Source organism: Phodopus roborovskii, unplaced genomic scaffold (assembly GCF_943737965.1).
Source record: "Phodopus roborovskii unplaced genomic scaffold, PHOROB, whole genome shotgun sequence".
In the NCBI taxonomy this organism is placed as follows: domain Eukaryota; kingdom Metazoa; phylum Chordata; class Mammalia; order Rodentia; family Cricetidae; genus Phodopus; species Phodopus roborovskii.
In genome coordinates, this window is record NW_026126409.1 from 6351131 (window position 1) to 6372065 (window position 20935).

General features: G+C 37.0%; 1 pseudogene; it reads right to left on the reverse strand.

The window, feature by feature from the left end:
- Positions 1-18849: 18849 nt before the first annotated feature.
- Positions 18850-19415, reverse strand: LOC127220232 (U1 small nuclear ribonucleoprotein C-like; annotated as a pseudogene).
- Between the last annotated feature and the right edge of the window lie 1520 nt (positions 19416-20935).

Here is a 20935-nt window from a genome sequence, read left to right on the forward strand (position 1 = left end):
GTAAAATGACAGGGAATTGGAGAAAAGAATGGCAGAAGATGAAGGGCATACATGTGCATTACAGTTGTGTAAATTCAGATGTGTATGTAGGAAATAAAAAAAAACAAGATTGGCAGAAACCAAAGTTAAGATGGGCAGAAACTTATGAAAGATAGCATTTACTTGCAGTTGGTTATCTAGATATGATTATTTTTGTGATATGATGGGAGCTGAAATGTAGCTCAGTGACTGAATATTATTCCAAGACTAACCTAACATGTGTCCTAGGTTTAAATCATGATACATGGATGAATATATATGTATACTCACATGCACACACACACACACACACACACACACACACACACACACATATGTAAACAAACTGAAAAGATGAGAGCATATATAGGAAGCCTTGATTAACTGAGGCAAGGGAAGAGTTGGATGTAGATAGTCAGACTCATCCAGACAAGTTAATTGGTTCCTTTAATGATTGAAACTGACAATATAAGAAGCAGACATTTAACCAACATTGAAGAAGCTGAAATGGCACAGTTCAGAGATATGTTGAATAAAGAAGTTCTTCTTTATTATTATTATCATTACTATTATTATTCTACACATAGACCCCAGTTCCCTCTCCTTCCCTCCCATCCCATCCCCACCTTCACTACACACGGAGGGTGATGCCTTCCAGGAGAGATCATCAAAATCTGTCAAGTCATTTGGAATAGGGATAAGAACCTACCACCTGCCTCTAGTAAAAAGGAGTATCCCTCCGTAGGGAATGTGCCCCCAAAGTCCTTTCATGCACCAGGGATACATTCTGGTCCACTGTCAGAGATCCCTTAGACTACCCAGGCATTCTAACTGGGACCCACACTCAGATGGTCTGAATTGGTATAATGCTGTCTTTTCAGCTATCAGTCTAGGGGGCCAGGAGATCCCGCTTGTTCAGGTCAGCTGTCTCTGTGGGTTTCTGTAGCATGGTGTTGACCTTTTTTCTTATCACTCCTCCCTCTCTGCCACTGGATCCCAGAAGTTCAGCTTAGGGTTTAGCTGTGGGTGTCTGCTTCTGTTTCCCACAGCTATGATAAAGACATGTAACTTATATGCTCTATAAAGGTATATAAGTTAGTTATCAATCTCATTATCAGGGAATGACATATAAGGTAGCCTTTTCCACTGTTGCTCAGGTTGTTTTTTGGGATCACCCTTGTAGGTCTCTGAACATTTCTCTAGAGTCAGGTCTCTCTTCAAATCTATAATGGCTCACTCTATTATGGTCTCTTCCTTTTTTGCTCTCATTTGCCCCTGATTCAATTTTTCTGGTCTCACGTGTTATTTTCACCACCCCTTCTCTTTCTCCTAACTCCCTCTCCAATCACTGCCTTTGCCACTCAGAATATGTTCAGGAGATCTCGTTTCTTTTCCCTTCTGTCAGGAACCTTGTATGAATTCATAGGTTCCTCCTTATATCCTAGATTCTCTGGCAGTGTGAATTATAGGCTGGCGATCCTTTGCCTAAAATCCATATGAGTGAGTACATAACCATATTCTTCTTTTTGTGACTGGGTTACTCATTCAGGATGATTTCTTCAAGTTCCATCCATTTGACTGTGAATTTCGAGCTTCCTATGTTTTGTTTTCCATAGAGTAGTATTCCATTGTGTAAATGTGCCACATCTTCTTTATCTATTCTTCGGTTGAGGGGAATCTAGGATGCTTCCAGTTTCTTGCTATTACAAATAATGCAGCTGTGAACATAGTTGAACAGATATCTCTGTTGCATGGATGTAGATCATTTGGGTATAGGCTTAAGAGGGGGATTTCTGGGTCCTGTGGTAGAATGAGTCCCATTTTCCTGAGGAGCTGCCATGCTGATCTCCAAAAATGGCTGTACCAGTTTGCATTCTCACCAGCAGGGGAGGAGCAGTCCCCTTTCTCCATATCCTCTCCAGCATAAGTTATCATTGGTGTTTCTAATTTTAGCCATTCTGACAGGAATAAGATGGTATCTCAGAGTTGTTTTGGTTTACATTTTCCTGATAGCTAAGGATGTTGAACATTTTCTTAAAGGTATTTCAGCCATTTTGGATTTCTCTACTAAGAATTCTCTATTCAGTTCTATACCCCACTTTTTAATAGGGTGATTTCGTATTTTTGTGACTAGTTTCTTGAGTTATTTGTATATTTTGGAGATCATTCCTCTGTCAGATGTGTGGTTTTTGAAGATCTTTTCCCAGTCTGTGGGCTGCCATTTGGTTTTGTCAACTGTGTCCTTTGCCTTACAGAAGCTTCTAGCTTTAGGAAGTCTCATTAATTAATTGTCTCTCTCAGTGTCTGTGCTACTAGTCTTATATTTGGGAAGCTGCCTTCTGTACCAGTTTGTTTTTAAAGGGTCCCTCCCACTTTCTCTTCTAAGAGTTTCAGTATGGCTGGATTATGTTGAGGTCTTTGATCCATTTGGACTGAAGTTTTGTGCATGGCGGTAGACATGGGTCTATCTACAGTCTTCTATACACCATCATCTAGTTGTCCCAGCACCATTTGTTGAAGATGCTTTCCTCCTCCCATTGTATTATTTTAGCTGTTTTGTCAAAAATTAGGTGTTCGTTGGGGTGTGGGTTAATATCAGGATTTTTGATTCTATTCCATTGGTCTACCTGTCTATTTTTGTGCCAATACCAGGCTGTTTTCAGGACTATAGCTCTATAGTAGAGCTTGAAGTCTGGGATGCTGATACCTCCTGAAGTTCCTTTATTGTACAGTTTTTTTTTTTTTTTTTTTTTGGGAATCCTGGGTCTTTTGTTTTTCCATATTAAGTTGATTATTATCCTTTCAATGTCAATGAAGAATTTGATATGGATTGCACTGAATTTGTAGATTCCTTTAGGAAAGTTTGCCTTTTTTACTATGTTTATCCTACCTATCCAAGAGCATGGGGGATATTTCTATTTTCTTGTTTCTCCTTTAATTTCTTTCTTCAGAGACACAAAGTTATTATTATATAGGTCTTTCACTTGTTTTATAAGCATTATCCCAAGATGCTTTATGTTGTTTGTGGCTTTTGTAAAGGGTGATGTTTCTCTGATTTCTTTCTTAGCCCCTTTATCATCTGCATATAGTAGAGTTACTTATTTTTTGAGTTAATCTTATATCCTGCTAATTTTCTGAATGTGTTTATCAGCAGTAGGAGTTCACTGGTAGAGTGTTTCAAGTCACTTATGTAAATATGTCATATAATCTGCAAATAGTGACAATATGACTTCTTTCCAAATTGTATCCCCTTGATCTACATTTTTTTGTCTTATTGTTCTAGCTAGAACATCAAGTACCATATTGAAGATATATATAGAGAGTGGGTAGCCTTGCCTTGTTCCTGATTTTAGAGGAAATGCCTTAAGCTTCTCTTCATTTAGTTTGATGTTGGCTGTTTGTTTACTGTATATTGCTTTTGTTATGTTAAGGTAAGTTCCTGTTATCCTTGATCTCTCCAAGACCTTTATCATGAAAGGGAGTTGGATTTTGTCAAAGGCTTTTTCAGCATTTAGTGAGATGATCATGTGGTTTTTCTTTTTCAGTTTGTTTATATGGTGGATCATATTGATTTTCATATGTTGAACCATCCCTGCATCCCTGGGATGAATTGACTTCTCTGTTGTTTTCTTTTTCTGTTGTTGTCTTGGAATAGATTTGCCAGTATTTTATTGAATAATTTTGCATCAATATTCATGAGGCATATTGTTCTGTAGATCTCGTTCTTAGTTGTGTGTTTATGTGGCTTGGGTACCAAGGTAATTGTGTGACTTTGTAAAGAGTTTGATAATAAACATTCTGCTTCTATTCTGTGGGTCTATTTGAAGAGTATTTTTATTAGCTCTTTGAATTTCTGGTAGGATTCTACACTGAATACCTGGCACTGGGCTTTTTTTTTTTTGGTTTGGATATTTTGATGGCTGCTTCTATTTCATTTTGGATTAGAGGTCTATTTGACTTGTTTATCTGTCCTTGATTTAATTTTGGTAAGTAATAGTTATCCAGAAATTTGTCCATTTCCTTTGAATTTTTTTTAATTTTGTGGAGTACAGGTTTTCAAAGTATGACCTGAAAATTCTCTGGATTTCCTCAGTGTCTGTTATGCCCCCTTACCCTTTTCTAATTTTGTTGATTTGCATGTTCTCTCTATGCTTTTTGTGTAGTTTGGATATAGGTCTGTGTATCTTGATGATTTTCTTGAAAAATAATAACTCTTTGTTACATTCATTCTTTGTATTGTTTTCCTAGGTTGTACTTCATTGATTTCCTTGTGTCTACTCCTCTGGGGTAAGCTTCCTTCTTTTTGTTCTAGGGCTTTCAATTGTGCTGTAATTCTCTAATGTGACTATCCTTTGTTTTCTTCATATGGGCACTTAGTGCAATGAACTTTACTGGTAACACTGCTTGCAAAGTGCTCCTTAAGTTGGAGTATGTTTTGTCTTCATTCTCATTGAATTCTAGGAAATCTTTAATTTCTTTATTTCTTCCTTGACCCAGGCATTGTGCAATTGTACATTGTTTAGTTTCCATGAATTTGCAGGGTTTCTGCAATTTGTGTTGTGGTTGAATTCCAACTTTAATGATGGTGGTCTGTTAAGTACAGGGGGTTATTCCAATTTTCTTATATCTGTTGAGGTTTGTTATGTTGTCTAGTATGTGGTCAATTTTAGAGAATGTTCCATGTGGAGCAGAGAAGAAGGTATATTTTGTGTTTGGATGGAATGTTCTATAGATGTCTGTTAAACTCAATTGTAGCATAATTTCTGTTAGTTCGTTTGTTTCTTTGTTAAGTTTCTTTCTGCTGTTCCTGTCTCCCACTATGAGTGTGTGAGGTTTTATGTGAGCTTTGAGTTTTAGTAGCATTTCTTTTATGAATGTGTATGCCTTTGTATTTGGGGCATTGATGTTCAGAAATGGGATTTTTGTACTGATGGATTTCTTTTGTCATGAATATGAAATGATCTTCTCATTTCTTTTAATTGATTATGGTTTAAAGTCTTACTTGTTAGATTATTAGGATAGCTACACCTGCTAGCTTCTTTGGTCCATTTATTGGAATATCTTTTCCCAACCATTTATGCTAAGGTAATGTCTATCTTTGAAGCTTAGATGTGTTTCTTGTATGCAGAGGAGGATGGATTCTGTCTTCATATCCATTCCTTTAGCCTGGGTCTTTTTAAAGATGAGTTAAGGCCATTAATGTTGTGGGAATGTAGGGACCGTTGATTGTTAATTCTTGTTTTACATTTGGTGGTGCTGGTGGTATTATGAGTATATCTGCCCCTCTTTTTCTTTAGGTTCTGGAAAAGTAGAATTATATATTGCCTATGTTTTTATGAGTGTAGTTAACTTCCTTGGGTTGGACATTTTCTTCAAGAACTCTCTGTAGGGCTGAATTTGTGGATATGTATTGTGAAAATCTGGCTTTGCCATTGAATATCTTGTTTTCTCTGGTCTTTTCCTCTATTTCTCCCAATTTTTGTTTGTTATTCCTTCCATTTCTTTAAGGGATTTTCTCATATCATTTTTTGAGGGCCTCTATCATTTTTATGAAGTTATTTTTTTAAGTCATTCTCTTCTGCTTCATTTGCTTTGGTGTATTCAGGTCTAGTTGGTGTAGAGTCCTTAGATTCTGGTGGTGTCATGCTTGTCTTTCGATTGTTGAGTATTTTCTGGTATTGCTGTCTTCCCATCGCTTCTTTCAGTGAGTGCAGGTGCAGTCTCTCTCTACGCTACTCTCCCAGTGGGCATAGGTGTGTCAGGAGTTCGATGTCTGTATCTCTGGATGATCCAAGATCTTTTGGAGATTTCTCCTCAGGCAGAGGCCAGGCGATGGAGTTCAAAATCAGGTGAGTGTGGTGTCAGGTGGTCCCATGTGGATAAGCAGGTCCAGTGTGTTCACAACAAACCCAAGAAGTTCCAGGGAGGTAGAGGGATTGTTGGACACACACTCTGGCCCACTGCTCACCAGGAGAAGCCAAGAAAAACTTCTTAATTCCTCCCTGGTATTTGTGTATGGTCATTGAAATTAAATATATTTAAATGACAATGCATGTGGACACTTCAAAAAGCATCTCCTTATCTTCATCTTCATATGACTTTGAAACATATTTTTACATAACTGTTCTAAAGAAAAGATAAAAAGTGTTGTCTTTTCCTTCTTTCCTTTCTTCTTTATTCCTTTCATGAATGATTTCCTGAGGCAAAATATCATGCTGTAATAACCTAGGCTGGTCTCTAACTTTTGCAATTCTCTTCCTTTAGCCTCCTCAGTGAGGGGATGCAGTTGTGAGCTACAGTATTCAATGCTTTCAAATGATAAACATATGTACATGCACACACACACACACAGAAATATACCCATACTCATTCACACTCAGAATCACACACACACAAATACACACACTCATCCACACTCAAAATAAATAAATGAATTTCTTCCCCCTTTTCTCTCTCTCTCTATATATATATGTTTGTGTGCATGTGTGTGTGTGCATGGGTAGTGGTCATTATTACTTATCATAACTGATTTTGATAATTGAAATTCATCATATGACTCTATTGCTTCCAACTTTCACTCAGTCATATTCTTCACTAATTTTTTATTTAATCACATAAATATCAGTCTTTTTATAAATTCAGCAATATCTGATTTATTATTTTATATAAAAATCAAACACCATATCACCATTTTTGCTTTCAGTATATCAGTAATTATGATGATCTAACATTTGTATGAGTACACTTAATTCACACAACTTTTCTAATAAGATTATACTTTATTTTGCTTTATCTATTCAATGACTATAGACATGAACTTTGACATAGTGAAGAATTATTTTATGTAGGAGAGCAGTTATGTGTTACATAACTGTTTTGTGTTGTTCAGCTGGTAAGAATTTTGAGACATTTTATAGTAATTATATAAATAATGAAGATTTTTTTTACTTCCTCCTGAATTAAAGAAAAATGTCATCAGAATACTCCTACCTGTTGTTGTTGCATGAGCTCTGTATTAAGAACAAGCTGCACTTTCACAAGGCTTAGTGAATATTAGAAATACCTTTCTAGACTCTTCTAAATGACCATATATCTTTCTACTGTGTAGAAACTTTCTGAGCATGGGACATGGTTTTTCAATTTGTTGGAGAATTTTGATTATTAAAGATACATCTTCATTCTAACAATGAACATATACTATTGATTCTTCAATTTGTATTTTTGTAACTATGCTAATGAGGGAAACCACCTTTTAAAAATCATGAATATATATTTTTTCTATAATGATTTTATGTAGACTTCTCTACACAAGTACATCTTTCTGATAAACATAGTACCCAGTTGTCACTTAGTTACTCTGGCCTGACTTACCTCCTTTGTAAGGGCCATTTCTCTTTTATCTCTCCTTCCCCAAGCTTCTAAATTTCCTGCGTATCCCCACTCTCACACTCAGAGTACACACAGTTTAGAGCATATTATACTCACATCCTCTGATTAATTTCCCTGAGGTTTTGACTTCAGAGAATTTATGTATGAAATACTTTCAAACTTGTGTCACATGACAACCAAAAATCTGGAACTGAGAATTTTTCTTGAATGTCAAACAAATGTTATAGTTTGGGTAGAAAATGTTCCCCACATCATATCTGATCCCAACTTTCCTGTATTGGTATTTGTCATTTCTTCAGCCTTTTATCACCATAGTCAGGTTTCTAGGACCATGTCTTACAGTATGTGTTATTCACTTTCTTACTCAAAAGTCTTTGTACCCTTCTCTGTCCTTATATGGTCCATGTCCTTCTAGATGCTCCTGGCACAGATTTATACATCCTGTTTATAGGGTGTGTTAGCATAACAAACTTGACCTCTGTCTCCTTCCAATGGCATACTTAGCTGTGGTGATATATTATTTATGATTTATTAAAGCTTGCCTGATGATTCAGAAAGTAAAGTCAACCACAAGTCATAGAATCCAGTCACACACCTTTAAACCCTGCAGCCAAAAAGCTAGGAGGCAGTGGTACACACCTTTAATCCTAGGACTAGGGAGTAAGAAGCAAACAGATCTCTGTGAGTTCAAGGCCACCTAAAGCTACACAAGATTGATCTAGTCCTAAGGAGAAGTAGCTCACACAAAGATAATCTCAACACTTTGGATCATACATCTTTAATCCCCTCCCTAGAGGGTACATAAACTAGGAGAAAGGTCTCAGTATCAGGCATTCATTTTCCAGCCATGTTAAGAATAGAAATGCCTAGCCCTAATGAGGTGAGAACTGTCTGATAGCTTAGCTGCTTTGCTTCCCTGATCTTCAACTTGAGCCCCAATATCGTCTCTGGGTCATTTATTTATTCATGCTACACTTAGCTACTATGAAAATATTTCTTGACCCTCACTTGCTTGCTTGACATCACAGACTGAATCAGTGTCCAGGCACCTCCTCCATAGACCACATCATCATTTTTATCTTACTTTAAAATCCAGTTTGCAATAATTTAAAAAGATGAAATAGACTAGTGAAATGAAAGTACTGAGGGGCAAATTTTAGACTTACTATTAATTTTAATTTTTAATTACCTGTTTTTGTACCTTATCCAAGATTCATAAAAAGAGCTTATTAATCATACTGTCTTACACGATAATACATGCTTAGCATTTTCAGTTTCATGAAAGTTTCTAGAGATGAGGTTAAACTCCTGCTATCATATTAGATCTAAGTAAAAAGAAATCTAAATATTTGTGGGAGGAAAATGGTAAATGTCTTTAATTAAAATTAATAAATGGCTTGTTTTGAAGACTTAATCCTTTTATCAGGCTAGATAAAGTGTTCTGTAGCAACTTGAAGAATATATTCTACTAGGCTGAAAACAGGTTTATTGAGGTATTTTAGATAAGTCCAGGTTTAAATACTTATAGTTTTCAGAGGGAGAATGCATAGACGTGGAAGGTTAAGTATCTCATTTATCTTATTCAGTCTTGGATAAATGAGGCTGAGACCCCACAATAACTACTGTGAGATTTATGCTACTTTTTTCTCTGTTCCCACTGCAAGAGTCACGGGAGTGTTTCTTTTTTCTTTTTGTTCTTAAGCATACGCTGTGTTTCCAGTTTAATTACACATAAACATCTGGAGAAGTTTTTTTTTTTTTTTTTTTTTTTTTAAGAAACAGCTTTAAGTTCGGTTGAGATATCCATGTTTCATTGCTAAAGTATAGCACTAACTGCCCTGTACCATGAGACATCCAAAACCACTAGCTTCAAGTAATTACTGTTCTCAGGTAAAAACACATAATTGTTCAGGTGAAAGAAAAAAGTTTTGTAACACCTGTGTGAGATGCTGATAGGTCTCATACAGAAATCACTTTTTTTTTTCCCTTAGTCAACTCAGGGGTAAATGTTTTATAGAACTATAGAAAAATATTTGCTATCAGGTATGTGGAATCTGTAAAAATGAAATTTGATTTGTGCTTATCAGATTTTCTCAGACTTTCCCCCTTTCTAATCTAACTTGAATAGGAAGGGCGATTTGAAATACATGAACTAGAAGGAAAAAAGGTAAGTTAAAATGAAAAAAACATTTTGGTGGGTTGGAGAATGGAGAAGTTGGTAAAAATAACAAAATGAAAATAATAAAATTTTTCAAGATGTAAAGGCTGCCTCCAAATATGACCAGTTTCATACACACACACACACACACACACACACACACACACACGTATATGTGTACATATATATGTATATGTACATATTTTATATATATATACACACATATATATGCCTCTCTGTTAAGTCTTATAATTATTAAATGTTATAAGTATTAAATGGTAGTTATTTAATATACTCTAAGATTAAAGAATACATCATTTTAATACATTAAAGTACACAATCTAAGAACAAGGCAGCTGTGTTTATACTATTAGAATACCACAGATAGGGTAAATTGTAAACAATAGATTCAATTTGCATACTACTCAGGAGGGTTTCAAAGTGTAAGGGCACCTGCATTTTACTTAGAGTAATTTTGGGGATTATAACATGGCAAGCATCATGTGTCAAGGGCCCCCCAAAGAGATTAAGAAGTTGGGGGCACAAAGAACCTGTGGTTGAGAGAATTCACTTTTTTGTTGTTTGTTGTTGTTGTTTTTGTTTGTTTGTTTGATTTGACATTTATTGAAACAGAGTGTTTTTGTTGTTGTTGTTTTGTTTTTTGGGTTATTTTGTTTTGTTTTGTTTTTTTGTTTGGTTGTTTAGCCTTGGCTATACTGCAGCTTAGTCTTTAGGTTGGCCTTAAACTCACAGAGATCCACCTGCCTCTGCCTCCTAAGTGCTTCAATTGAAGGCATGTGCCACTATGTCCCAGCAAGAATTCACTTTCATGACAAAGCTGCTTTCATGATAACTGGCCCTTAGCTGCATTAATGACATTAATCTTTTCATGAAAGGGTAGCCCTCATTATTAAATACTCCACTTCCTAAAACTACTGTTTATGTGTTAGGAGAGACATTCATACCAGAGGTATATTTCTTCAGGAATAAGGAGAAAACACAAACTGATTTTGTGAGGGACATGAGACAAATACACCAGTGTGGCTAATGCAATCTGAGGAGACATCATCTGAGAAGAGGCATTAAAGTCCCAAACTCTTTCTCATACATGCTGAATTAAAGACTGTGACTATAGACTCCTGGTTTAGGATCAAGTGGCAGGAGGTGTCTGAATCCCCCAAAGAGCTGTCTTCAGCATGATCATATGTCTGTACATAAAGGAAAATATGCTTAAAATGAATTTAAATGTATCAGAACAGAAAAAATAGGGCAAGAGATACTAAGATTTCATGAAAAGTGGTGAGTTATGTCCACGTTTATCTCTCATGGACAGCTTCAGATAAAAAACCCAAGCAAAGAAACAATGCATATTACACTTATGTATTCACTGTGAGCATATGTGGGCTCCATTAAGAATTGCAGGAGTAGTTTCTCTGGTTGTTTCCTATCATGTAGATTCCAGTGAGGCGACTCAGGTGGTCAGCCTTGGAAGTAAAAGGCTCTAGCAGGTTGGGCCATCACTCTGGCCCTGAAATGGGAAAATCTAAGATGTCTCAGAATTACACTTGATCGTAAAGACCTAATGTTTCAAGGTAACATGAGAATTTATTAAAAGCTCAGTACAATAAAATAGCAAGAGGGCTGATTTTCATAATTTTAGTACTTTAAAGTCAGTGTTTACTGAATTTGACATGTGTGACCTTTACTTCATGAAGAATACTGGGTAGTTTTTATATGTACATATAGTATTATAAGGACTGCACAGGTTATTTAGACAAAATCTCAGAACTAAAGGATGTAAGTAAGAAGGCCCTGTTAAGTGCATCATAGCAGTACTTGAAAAGGCAATATTCACACACACACACACACACACTCTTTGACATGCATACACAGACATGTACACACACTGACATTCACAATCACATATTCCCCTGCACACAAACCTCTACACACAGAAATTAATAGAAACCAAGAGACTGGAGACTAGATGATAAGACAGATCAGGCAGCAAGGAGCAGGGGCAGGAGCAAGACATGGGGAGTTTACCCTTGTTAAGAGTCCAATTCTAATCCCCATGGGTTTCCATCACATTAAAAGAGTGTTATGCTAGGAAACATCATTTTATCCAATAAAGAGAAATTTATTTATATATCATAAAAGAAATAATGCATTCCTTTCTAATAAGTTCTTTCATAAAGAATGAACGTTGCATTTTACACTGTCTATTAAATCTACGAGTGGAAAATTGTAAGATCTTTGAGTATCACTTACTGGTATATGAACATACTATTCCTTTTAATTTTTAATTTATTTATTTTTCTTATTTTACATACCAATCCCAGTTCCCTCTCTCTCCCTCCCTTTATCCCTCCCTCCCTCCCTGACTCCCTCCCATGCCCCATGACCACCCTCCCATCCCATTCCCTCCCCTACTCCACAGGGAGCTTTTGCAGGTCTCATCCTTGCTGACACAATCTCTCTAAATTCATTTGTGCAGTTTTCCTATTGTATCTGAATAACTGTTTTCTTGCTATTATTAAACATTTCCCACTCCTCGGTCTACAACTTGATTTTCTAATTTTCCTCTGTTTCAAAGTTCTAGGAAAGGCACAACAATGTCTGAAAATTTTTATTATTGTTGCAAATATCATTAATATCATTTTTAAGTGGTGGGCATTTTCTTTGCTACAGTGAATAAATTATCTCATTGTATTTATCAAATAGCAAATTATGCAGGATTCAGTACTGAATAATTTAATATGCTCCTGTATTGGATTAAAATACATACATCATATCTAAGGTCAGACTATATTCTACAGTACAAATTACACAAGATATTTCTTAAATGTTTTACAAATGTAAACTATCTGAAATTTTTAATTGCAAGGGCATGCAAATAGAATTAAAATTGGTTAGTCAATGCTTCGGTCAGCTAAGGTGTCTAACACACACACTAGGTCAAATAGTCAGATTGTGGTATCTTTCTTACCCATGTGTCTTCCTATGCCTGAATTAAAAGACTGTGTTGTCCTATGTCTGTAGCTATATGTGGGATTATATTCTAGCTGATGATCCAGCATTTTCAAACACTCTTAATGGTGAAAAACTGAGAGTAGATTGGCAAGTGCAAGAAGCCCCTTTTAGCTCTGCATCTCATCGTGAAGCATGGAAGGCTAGACTCCCTAAAATTATCATATGCAGTAGTAACTTATCTGCATTAAATGAAATTAACTTTGCTTCATTAAATGAAACACAGAGACTAGGTCAAAATCTAAGGTTGACTTGGGGGTCTCATGATGTGGTGCCACATAGTTTTCATACATGGTCCTACAAAGAGAAGTGAAAAATGAAACACTAACACTTTCAGTTTCTAACAGTGAGAACTCACAATTCACTTTATGTAAGAAAATTTTGTCTTTTTAACAAAAAGAAAAGTGTTCACAAATCCATTAGAGCCCAGTCAATTCAAAGTACAAAAGTGAAATTAACAAATGAGGAACAAAGGTTTTCAGTAAATAAAAAAAAGCTTCAATTATTTCCCAAAATATTTTATATCATTCATAATATGAAAATATGTATAAATATGTATTGAATTTCATGAGAAAGCTGCAAAAATAGAAATACAGAAATAAAGAAGAGCTATCTTGTGTTGGTAAGATAGTCTCACACAAGATTAACAGGTATATAAACCCTCGTATCAACAAACCCTCATATTACATATTGATATTTTCATTATATATATATATATATATATACATATATATATATATATATATATACACACACACACCCTAATGGGTATGCACACATGCATACACATACACTATATATATATATATATATATATATATATATATTATATATATGTATATATTTGGTTGGCAAGTCTATACTTTTCAAATGTATACACACATAGTGTATCACATTCATATAATGTGTTAAGAATTACCAATTATTTTTGTTCATACATCCCAGTACTACCTACTCCACATTTGCTAAATACTTGCAACCAGTGTTTGAAATTCATTGCAATAGTTTAAAGCTGCTAAGAAGTGGGCTGGAAGCATCTCCATGGTCTTGTTATTTAAATCTCCATACACTTATACCCAACCTCTAGAAATCATCATATTGTTTTGTCTGTTGTTTAGCAGAGTACCCTTCATGATCTATTAGGAGTGAAAGAGTTAGTGGAGACAAAATATCACCTGCTTAAATTTCTGTTGGGAAAAAGTGAAAAAAAAATACATGGATACATTCATTCATGTGTGTATGTACCTGCACACAGGAACACACACACACACACACACACAGAGAGAGAGAGAGAGAGAGAGAGAGAGAGAGAGAGAGAGAGAGAGAGAAGTGCCAACATAGCTGCTCCCAGAAAATTGTGCCTATCAAGACCTTACAGCAGAATGGATTTAAGTTCTTAAAAAAAAGAGCTGTGTATTTACACCTCTAAATCTAACGGTGGAACTTCTGAAAGGTTATTGCTTCCTATAGTCTTATCTTGATCATTCTTAGATGCCTGCCATGTATATCACGATATGCACATTCAAGAAAGAGCATATGAATTTCAATATGTAAATCTACAAGAAAACCACCACCCTCTGGTGTTTCTTTTGAAGTTGCCCAGTACTCTTCACAGAAGAGTTTTATAATGATGACAATCTGGATTATAATAATTTCTTTGTTATCTTTCAACCTTAAAAATATCTTCAAGATTTTATAATAAACCAATTCCATTATTATAAGTCTTATTGTCTGAAGGTATCAAACACAGAAATTGAAGTAAAATCTTAGTAAGTGTAATCTCTTTCTGGTTGGGAATTTCCCTACTACATATCTGTTGACCATTTTTAAAAAACACAATAGGCATTACAAACTAGTTATATTGATATCATAAAACTACAGAGTATGTTAACATGCTAAAATAATATGAAATAATTTTATTCCAATGTTTACTTCCTATTAGAGACTGGAGTGATGGCTGTCTCGAAGGAATAAAGAGCATTTACTGCTCTGACAGAGGATCCAGGTTCAATTCCTGTATCCACTTCAGGAGCCTCACAACTGCTTATAACTCTATCTCTCAAGAATCTGATGCCTTCTGGCTTTGGAGGGTAGTACACACAAACTCCTGCAGCCTCATACATGTGCATATAAATGAAATTAATACATTTTTAAAATAAACTCTAATCTTTAGACAGAACTGGCTAATTTACTTAGGCTTTTATTTGAACTTCTTGTAAAATTAAAGTAATATAGGAGTGTCTCCTCTATAAAAAGCTACAGAAAAATTTACAAACACTCAAGGTTGACTGAGCGGTTTAAATTTAAATGTGGATTGAATCATAAATCCACAGTGACAGCAAAATATTATGGAGGCCTTAGTGTCATAGTCTCTTTATTTATATAACATGCACAGCAACATTACATTGGCATAGTGTTGAAGGAAAAAAAATGCTACTTATCTTCATTTTCCTAAAACTTTATTAAATGAAGTGATGCCATTTCATTATTTCTGTCATCTTACACTGTTATCAGAAGGATTAATAATTTTGTCATAGTAACTAATTACAACAACTCATATATAATTAATAAATAATGGATTCTGACTTGATAGCATTAGGGACCTCTGAATTTTGATAGAGAATAAGATGGAAAATAGACTGGTAAATGTTAATCACATATACTCTATGTTTAGTGTTCTATTTAGAGTTTCTATTGCTGCATCTAAACACCATGGCTATAAAGCAATTTGCAGAGGAAAGGGTTTATTTGGCTTATACTTACTTATTGTTGCTCATCATAAAGGAAATCATGATAGGAACTTAAACAGGGAATGAATCTGGAACCAGGATCTGACGATTCTTACTGGCTTGCTCTCCGTGGCTTACTCAGCCCTGGGATGGTTCCACTCACAATGGGCTGTGCCTGCCCCAACAATCACAAATTAAGAAAATACCTTACAGCTGGATCTTATGGATGCATTTTCTCAGTTGAGGTTCTCTCCTTTCAGATAACTCATTCATGTGTCAAGTTGACATAAGCACAACTTACCCCTTATCAGCTTGACACACAAACACATCACTATTAAGACACAGCCTTTCCTTTCTTATTCATCCCCAACATCACACATTAAAAAACACAAAAACTTTAAAAGTCACACATATTCAGACACAAGAAAATTTCAGTCTCTTTAAAATCTCCAATCTCTAAAAATCCAAAATGTCCAAAGTCTTTTAGTTGTGGGGTCCTGTAAAACTCAAAACTAAATCAAATACTTTCTTATTTCAAGGGAGAGAGCCAGGGCACATACATAATCAAACAAAATCAAAGCCAAACTTCAACTGTGTAAAGACAAAGTCCAATGTCAAAGAAACACTTGGTATCTACTGGATTCCTCCAAAGGGCTTGGGTCTTGTCCTCTGCCCTGTCCTCTATAGTACAAATAGCTAGTCTTCTAGGGTCTAGCTGGCCACACTCCACTGTTGCTTATATCTTTGGTGGTTGTCCCATTATGCAGACATCTCTAAAATTGCTGGGGTCTTTTGTAACTGAACTACACTTTTACCAAACCAATAGCCTCTCATAGGCTCTCTCCATGATGTCAAGCATCAATTATTACTAAGTCTGCACCTTCATCAATGGCCTGTCCCGGCCTCTCACAGTGCTAAGCCTCAGCTGTTCTCCATGATCCCCTTATTCTTTCAAAATCAGTACTACTAGGATGAACCTTACACTACCAAGTTAGGCTTCCAGAGTGAGGTACAACCTTGGCCACCTCTAGAACACAGCTTCTTAGGGCTGATTTCCAGGAAACACTTCACAGAAGATTTCACTTCAATGATGTTGGTCCCTTCTTAATTACCACTAAACTCTGAACTATAGCCAACCAACACTGAGTGTCCCTGCAAAGCAAAGGTTTGCTTTAGTAGTTTTGGAATCTTGTTAAGCCCAGCTGATTCTACTGCTCAAGCTAACAAGAAGGACAGAATCTTAAATCAAAATAACAAATGGTCCTGATAACCTTTAAACTTCCCTCTGAAAATTCTTAAGCCAAGCCTCAAATCTCTTCACTGCTTTCAACATTATTTTCTAAGCTTCCACAGAACATCCCACTGAGCTTTCAACACGTAATGTCTTTTTTAGCCTAAATTTCCAAAGTCAATCCACAGTACTCTCAAAAACATGGTCAGGTCTGTCACAGCAATACTTTACAACTTTAGTACCAACTTGTCATTGTTAGGATTACTATTGCTGCAACTTAACAACATGATCAGAAATCAAGTTGGGAAGGAAAGGGTTTATTTGTCTTACACTAATTTATCACTGTCTATCTTCAATGGAAATCATGACAGGAACTCAAACAGGGCAGGAACAAGGAGGCAGGAACAGATAGACCATGGAGGGGTGCTGCTTCCTGCATTGCTCACCATGTCTTGCAAAGCCTGCTTTCTCAGAGAACCCAGGAATACCAGCCCAGGGATGGCTCCACCCACAATAGGCTGAGGGTTTTAGATAGCTCAGTTGTGTGTCAAATTGAGATAAGACTAGCCAACAAACTCATATACTCTTAAAATATGATTATTTTAATTTTTGTTTAACTATGTGTATGCATTTATGTGAGTTTATAACATATGAATGTAGGTTTTAGGTCTTTCTTGACAGGTAGTTGTGAGCCACCTACTTTAGGGGGCTGGAAACTTTTTCTTGTCCTCTACAAGAACAGTATACATTATTAACCACTGAGCCTTCTTTCCTGTCCCAGTATAGTATAAATGTTGTCTTGTACCCTTCAGCTACTATCTCAAATACCTTTTAATTGGTAACACTTCAGTCTTCTATTGTATGGATAAAGCACATAGTGGAAGTTATAATATATAAGGAAATAGATGTTATATATTTTAATCAAAATTGATACTTTTTGTTAAAATTTGCTTAAAGTTTATTCTTCCTCTTGGAATCACTTTTATTTGAATGCTACTGTTTCCACGTGCCCCAGATGGATAGTGAATGAACTTTACAAACAGTCATTGAGAGCTATATGAAAACTGAAAAGGACAAGAATACAATTTGAAGGCCCTTACTGAACAACCGCTTATTTAGTTACCAAGTTAGATAAACCTAGCCTTCATACTTGGTAACAGAAATGTAAGAATATTCCACAATTACTGAATCTTATTGAGAGTTCTAATCATTATCTAATTAAATAAAGAAAAGAGAAAAAGTGAGTTGATTAGTTACCATATGTAGAGCAGAGATTAATGTATACTCTGACAAAGTTAGCAATGGTTTCAGAATAGTGGCTCATTTTTAGAAAAAAATAATCAAAAAACTATTAACTTAGGATAAATTTTATAGGCATAAATTATTACATTTCCTTTCTGGTTTATTTTGCAAAGCCTGGTACACTAACAGTCATTTCCTAAAAACAAATGTTTGCAAGCTAATAGTAGAAGACAGTTTACACTTAGGGTTGGGTTCTGACCTTCTCCTAAAGTTTCTACAACAAGTGCCTGTGAATAAAGGACTTCTCTGCCTCCTACTTCCCTCTTCTGTCAATATGCCTGGTCTGGGAAGTGAACTTTGTCAATTAGCTGACCAGAAAGCATTGAATTCTATAAGAAGTCTGTCTTGTGTTATGAACAGCCTGGTGAAGGGGCACCAGCTGGAGTGACCAGTCCTATTGTCACAGCAAACATAACGGCAATAACGAAGTGCTGTATTTTTAAACTTAAAATATAATTACATAATTTTCAACTTTCCTTTTCCTCCAACCAATCTCTCCTATGTCCCCCACCTACTTGCTGTCTCTCAAATTCACAGCCTCTGCTTTTTTCTTCACGTGTCTCCCTCTCTCTCCTCTAAATACATAACCACAATCTGATATGTCTATATAATACAAGGGCTGACCAGGAGGTATTAGATAACAAATTGGGGAATTATTTCCTTTAAGAAAATATATTTTTCCATGTTACCATATTCTTTGGTTGCCTGCAGTTCTTTCTCTAGAGTTGTGGGCCCCATGAATTTCCCTTTCCATGTTAGCATGTTAATCCTTGTCTAGATCTTGTTGACAATTTTTTTTTCATTTTTCACAATATAAGTGAGAACTGCATCTTTTTAAATCCCACTTCTCCCCTCCAAAACTATTCTCTGTTAGGAAGGCAGAAGCCTTCCTTATCATGCAGCTAGAAAACACTCAATCTCAGCACCATAATCTCATGGTGAAACAAAACAATGAACAAGAAATACAAAACTGATACAGAGCCTTTCTGATCTTATCTGTCTGGCCGAGTCATTCCGAGCCAAGTGAGCACCATCATAGGGTGAGCAGGAGGTCTCATCATCGGTGGCCCAGGCATCATGGGCATGTGACAACCCACAGGGGGCCTCATTCCAGGAGCTGTAATCCAGCACGTGGGTGGCAGAGGCAAAATGAGTGTAGCAAGTGAGGCCGGCCTGGTTACTTAAGCCCAGGCTAACCTACCAAGGTTGCACACTGAGCCTTTATCAGGTCCCACAGGCATCATCCCAGGAGGAGGGGGGCCATCGTCCTCATCATGGGAGGGCCTTCCATGTGAGATGCAGGCATCATGCCAGGGAGAGGAGGACCCGGGAGATTGGGGGAGGTGGGATCATGGTCCTGGTAGGAGGAGGACCAGAGAAGGAGGTGAAGGGATTTTACCTTGTTGAAATGCAGCCGTTATTTGTGAAACAGGCTCTGGGCCTGCTCTTCCATCCATTTCTGATAGTAGTCTTTAACATTCTCTTTGTGTGTCTTCCTCACAGATGAAGAATCATGGATAAGATACGTTTCACAGTAGTCACAATAAAACTTGGGCATGCTACTCCGCAGGACGTTGGATACCTGGTTCTGAGCCGATTGGAAATCCAGAAATGTTATTAAACCTTCATAGATATAGCTTCCATAGCATTACTAGAAGAAATAACTTCAAAGCAAACTTCCTATTATTCTGACTTTTGCATTACTTTTTTCATTCTCTCTACCCTCTCCAAGGTTTTTTACTTATCTATTACAAGAGCATTTTCATGACCCTACTTCGGAGACTATTCTGAGCAACACTGAACAAAGAAGACCTGACTATCCACGCAGGACCACCTGTAATTCCCACCTGCTTGGTCTCTGACCCCACCTCTAGTACTCTGCTGGAGCCCCGGGCCCCTCCCAGAGATCTGCCTATCTCTGCGGGTCCACTCTGAGTTCCTGCGGGCAAGATCCTTGACCCCCAAATCCGGGCCTCTACCAAAGAAAGAGGCCTCAGCTCGAGAGTTCCAGCTTCCAGTGAGATCCGACTATCCTGCAAAACTTTCCCAAGTTTCAGCTCAGCCCTTGTCCTTTTCTGCCAGCTATAGGCCAGAGGTGAGTCTGGCCCCAATCGGGGCTGCCTGTCCCCTACAACCTGCCCCCTCCCTGCCCGAAATCCCTGGGTTGGCCCCTGATCCCACTGCTCCTGTCTCCTGTCCCCATCGAGAGCACCCTTGGAGCACTGATACACCCCCAACCATCCACACCATGAGCCTACCCCCCGCTACCCTGTGCCCTACCCTACCCAAGGTCCTGCTGCTCTGGTTGAGCACTGGGACAGAGGGTGGAGCCAACAGTCCACCCTACTGCAGAGACTTCTCTGAGCAACTCTGAACAAACAAAGGAGACTTGACTATCCACGCGGGACCACCTGTGATATCCACTTGCTTGGTCTCTGACCCCACCTCCAGTCCTCTGCTGGAGTCCCAGGCCCCTCCCAGAGATCCTCCTATATCTGTGGGACCACTATGAGTTCCTGCTGGCATCTTCTACAGGATCCTCATCCTTGACCCCACCCCTGGAATCCTGTCTGCAGAGAAACCTCCTACAGAGCTTGGACCACACAACACCTACTGGAAGAAGCTATGGGAAGAAGGCAATACAAGAAAACACCTAACAACAGAAAGACAAGCATGACACCACCAGAATCTAGGGAATCTACACCAACTAGAATGGAACACAACAAAGCAGAGGAAGCAGAAGGGAACGACATAAAAATTACCATCATAAAAATGATAGGGCCCTCAAAGAAGATGTGAGAAAATCCCTTCAAGAAATGGAGGAAAAAATAAACAAAAAAGTAGAAGAAATGAACAAATTCCTTAAGGAAAGTTCAGAAAGCCCGTGTATCTTATCGGACCACCATGCTTTAAAATTGGAATTCAACAACACCACAAATAGCAGAAAACCTGCAAACGCATGGAAACTGAAAAATGTGCAATTGCACCACTCCTGGGTCAAAGAAGAAATAAAGAAAGAAATTAAAGACTTTCTAATATTCAACGAGAATGAGGATACAACAGACCCGAATTTATGGG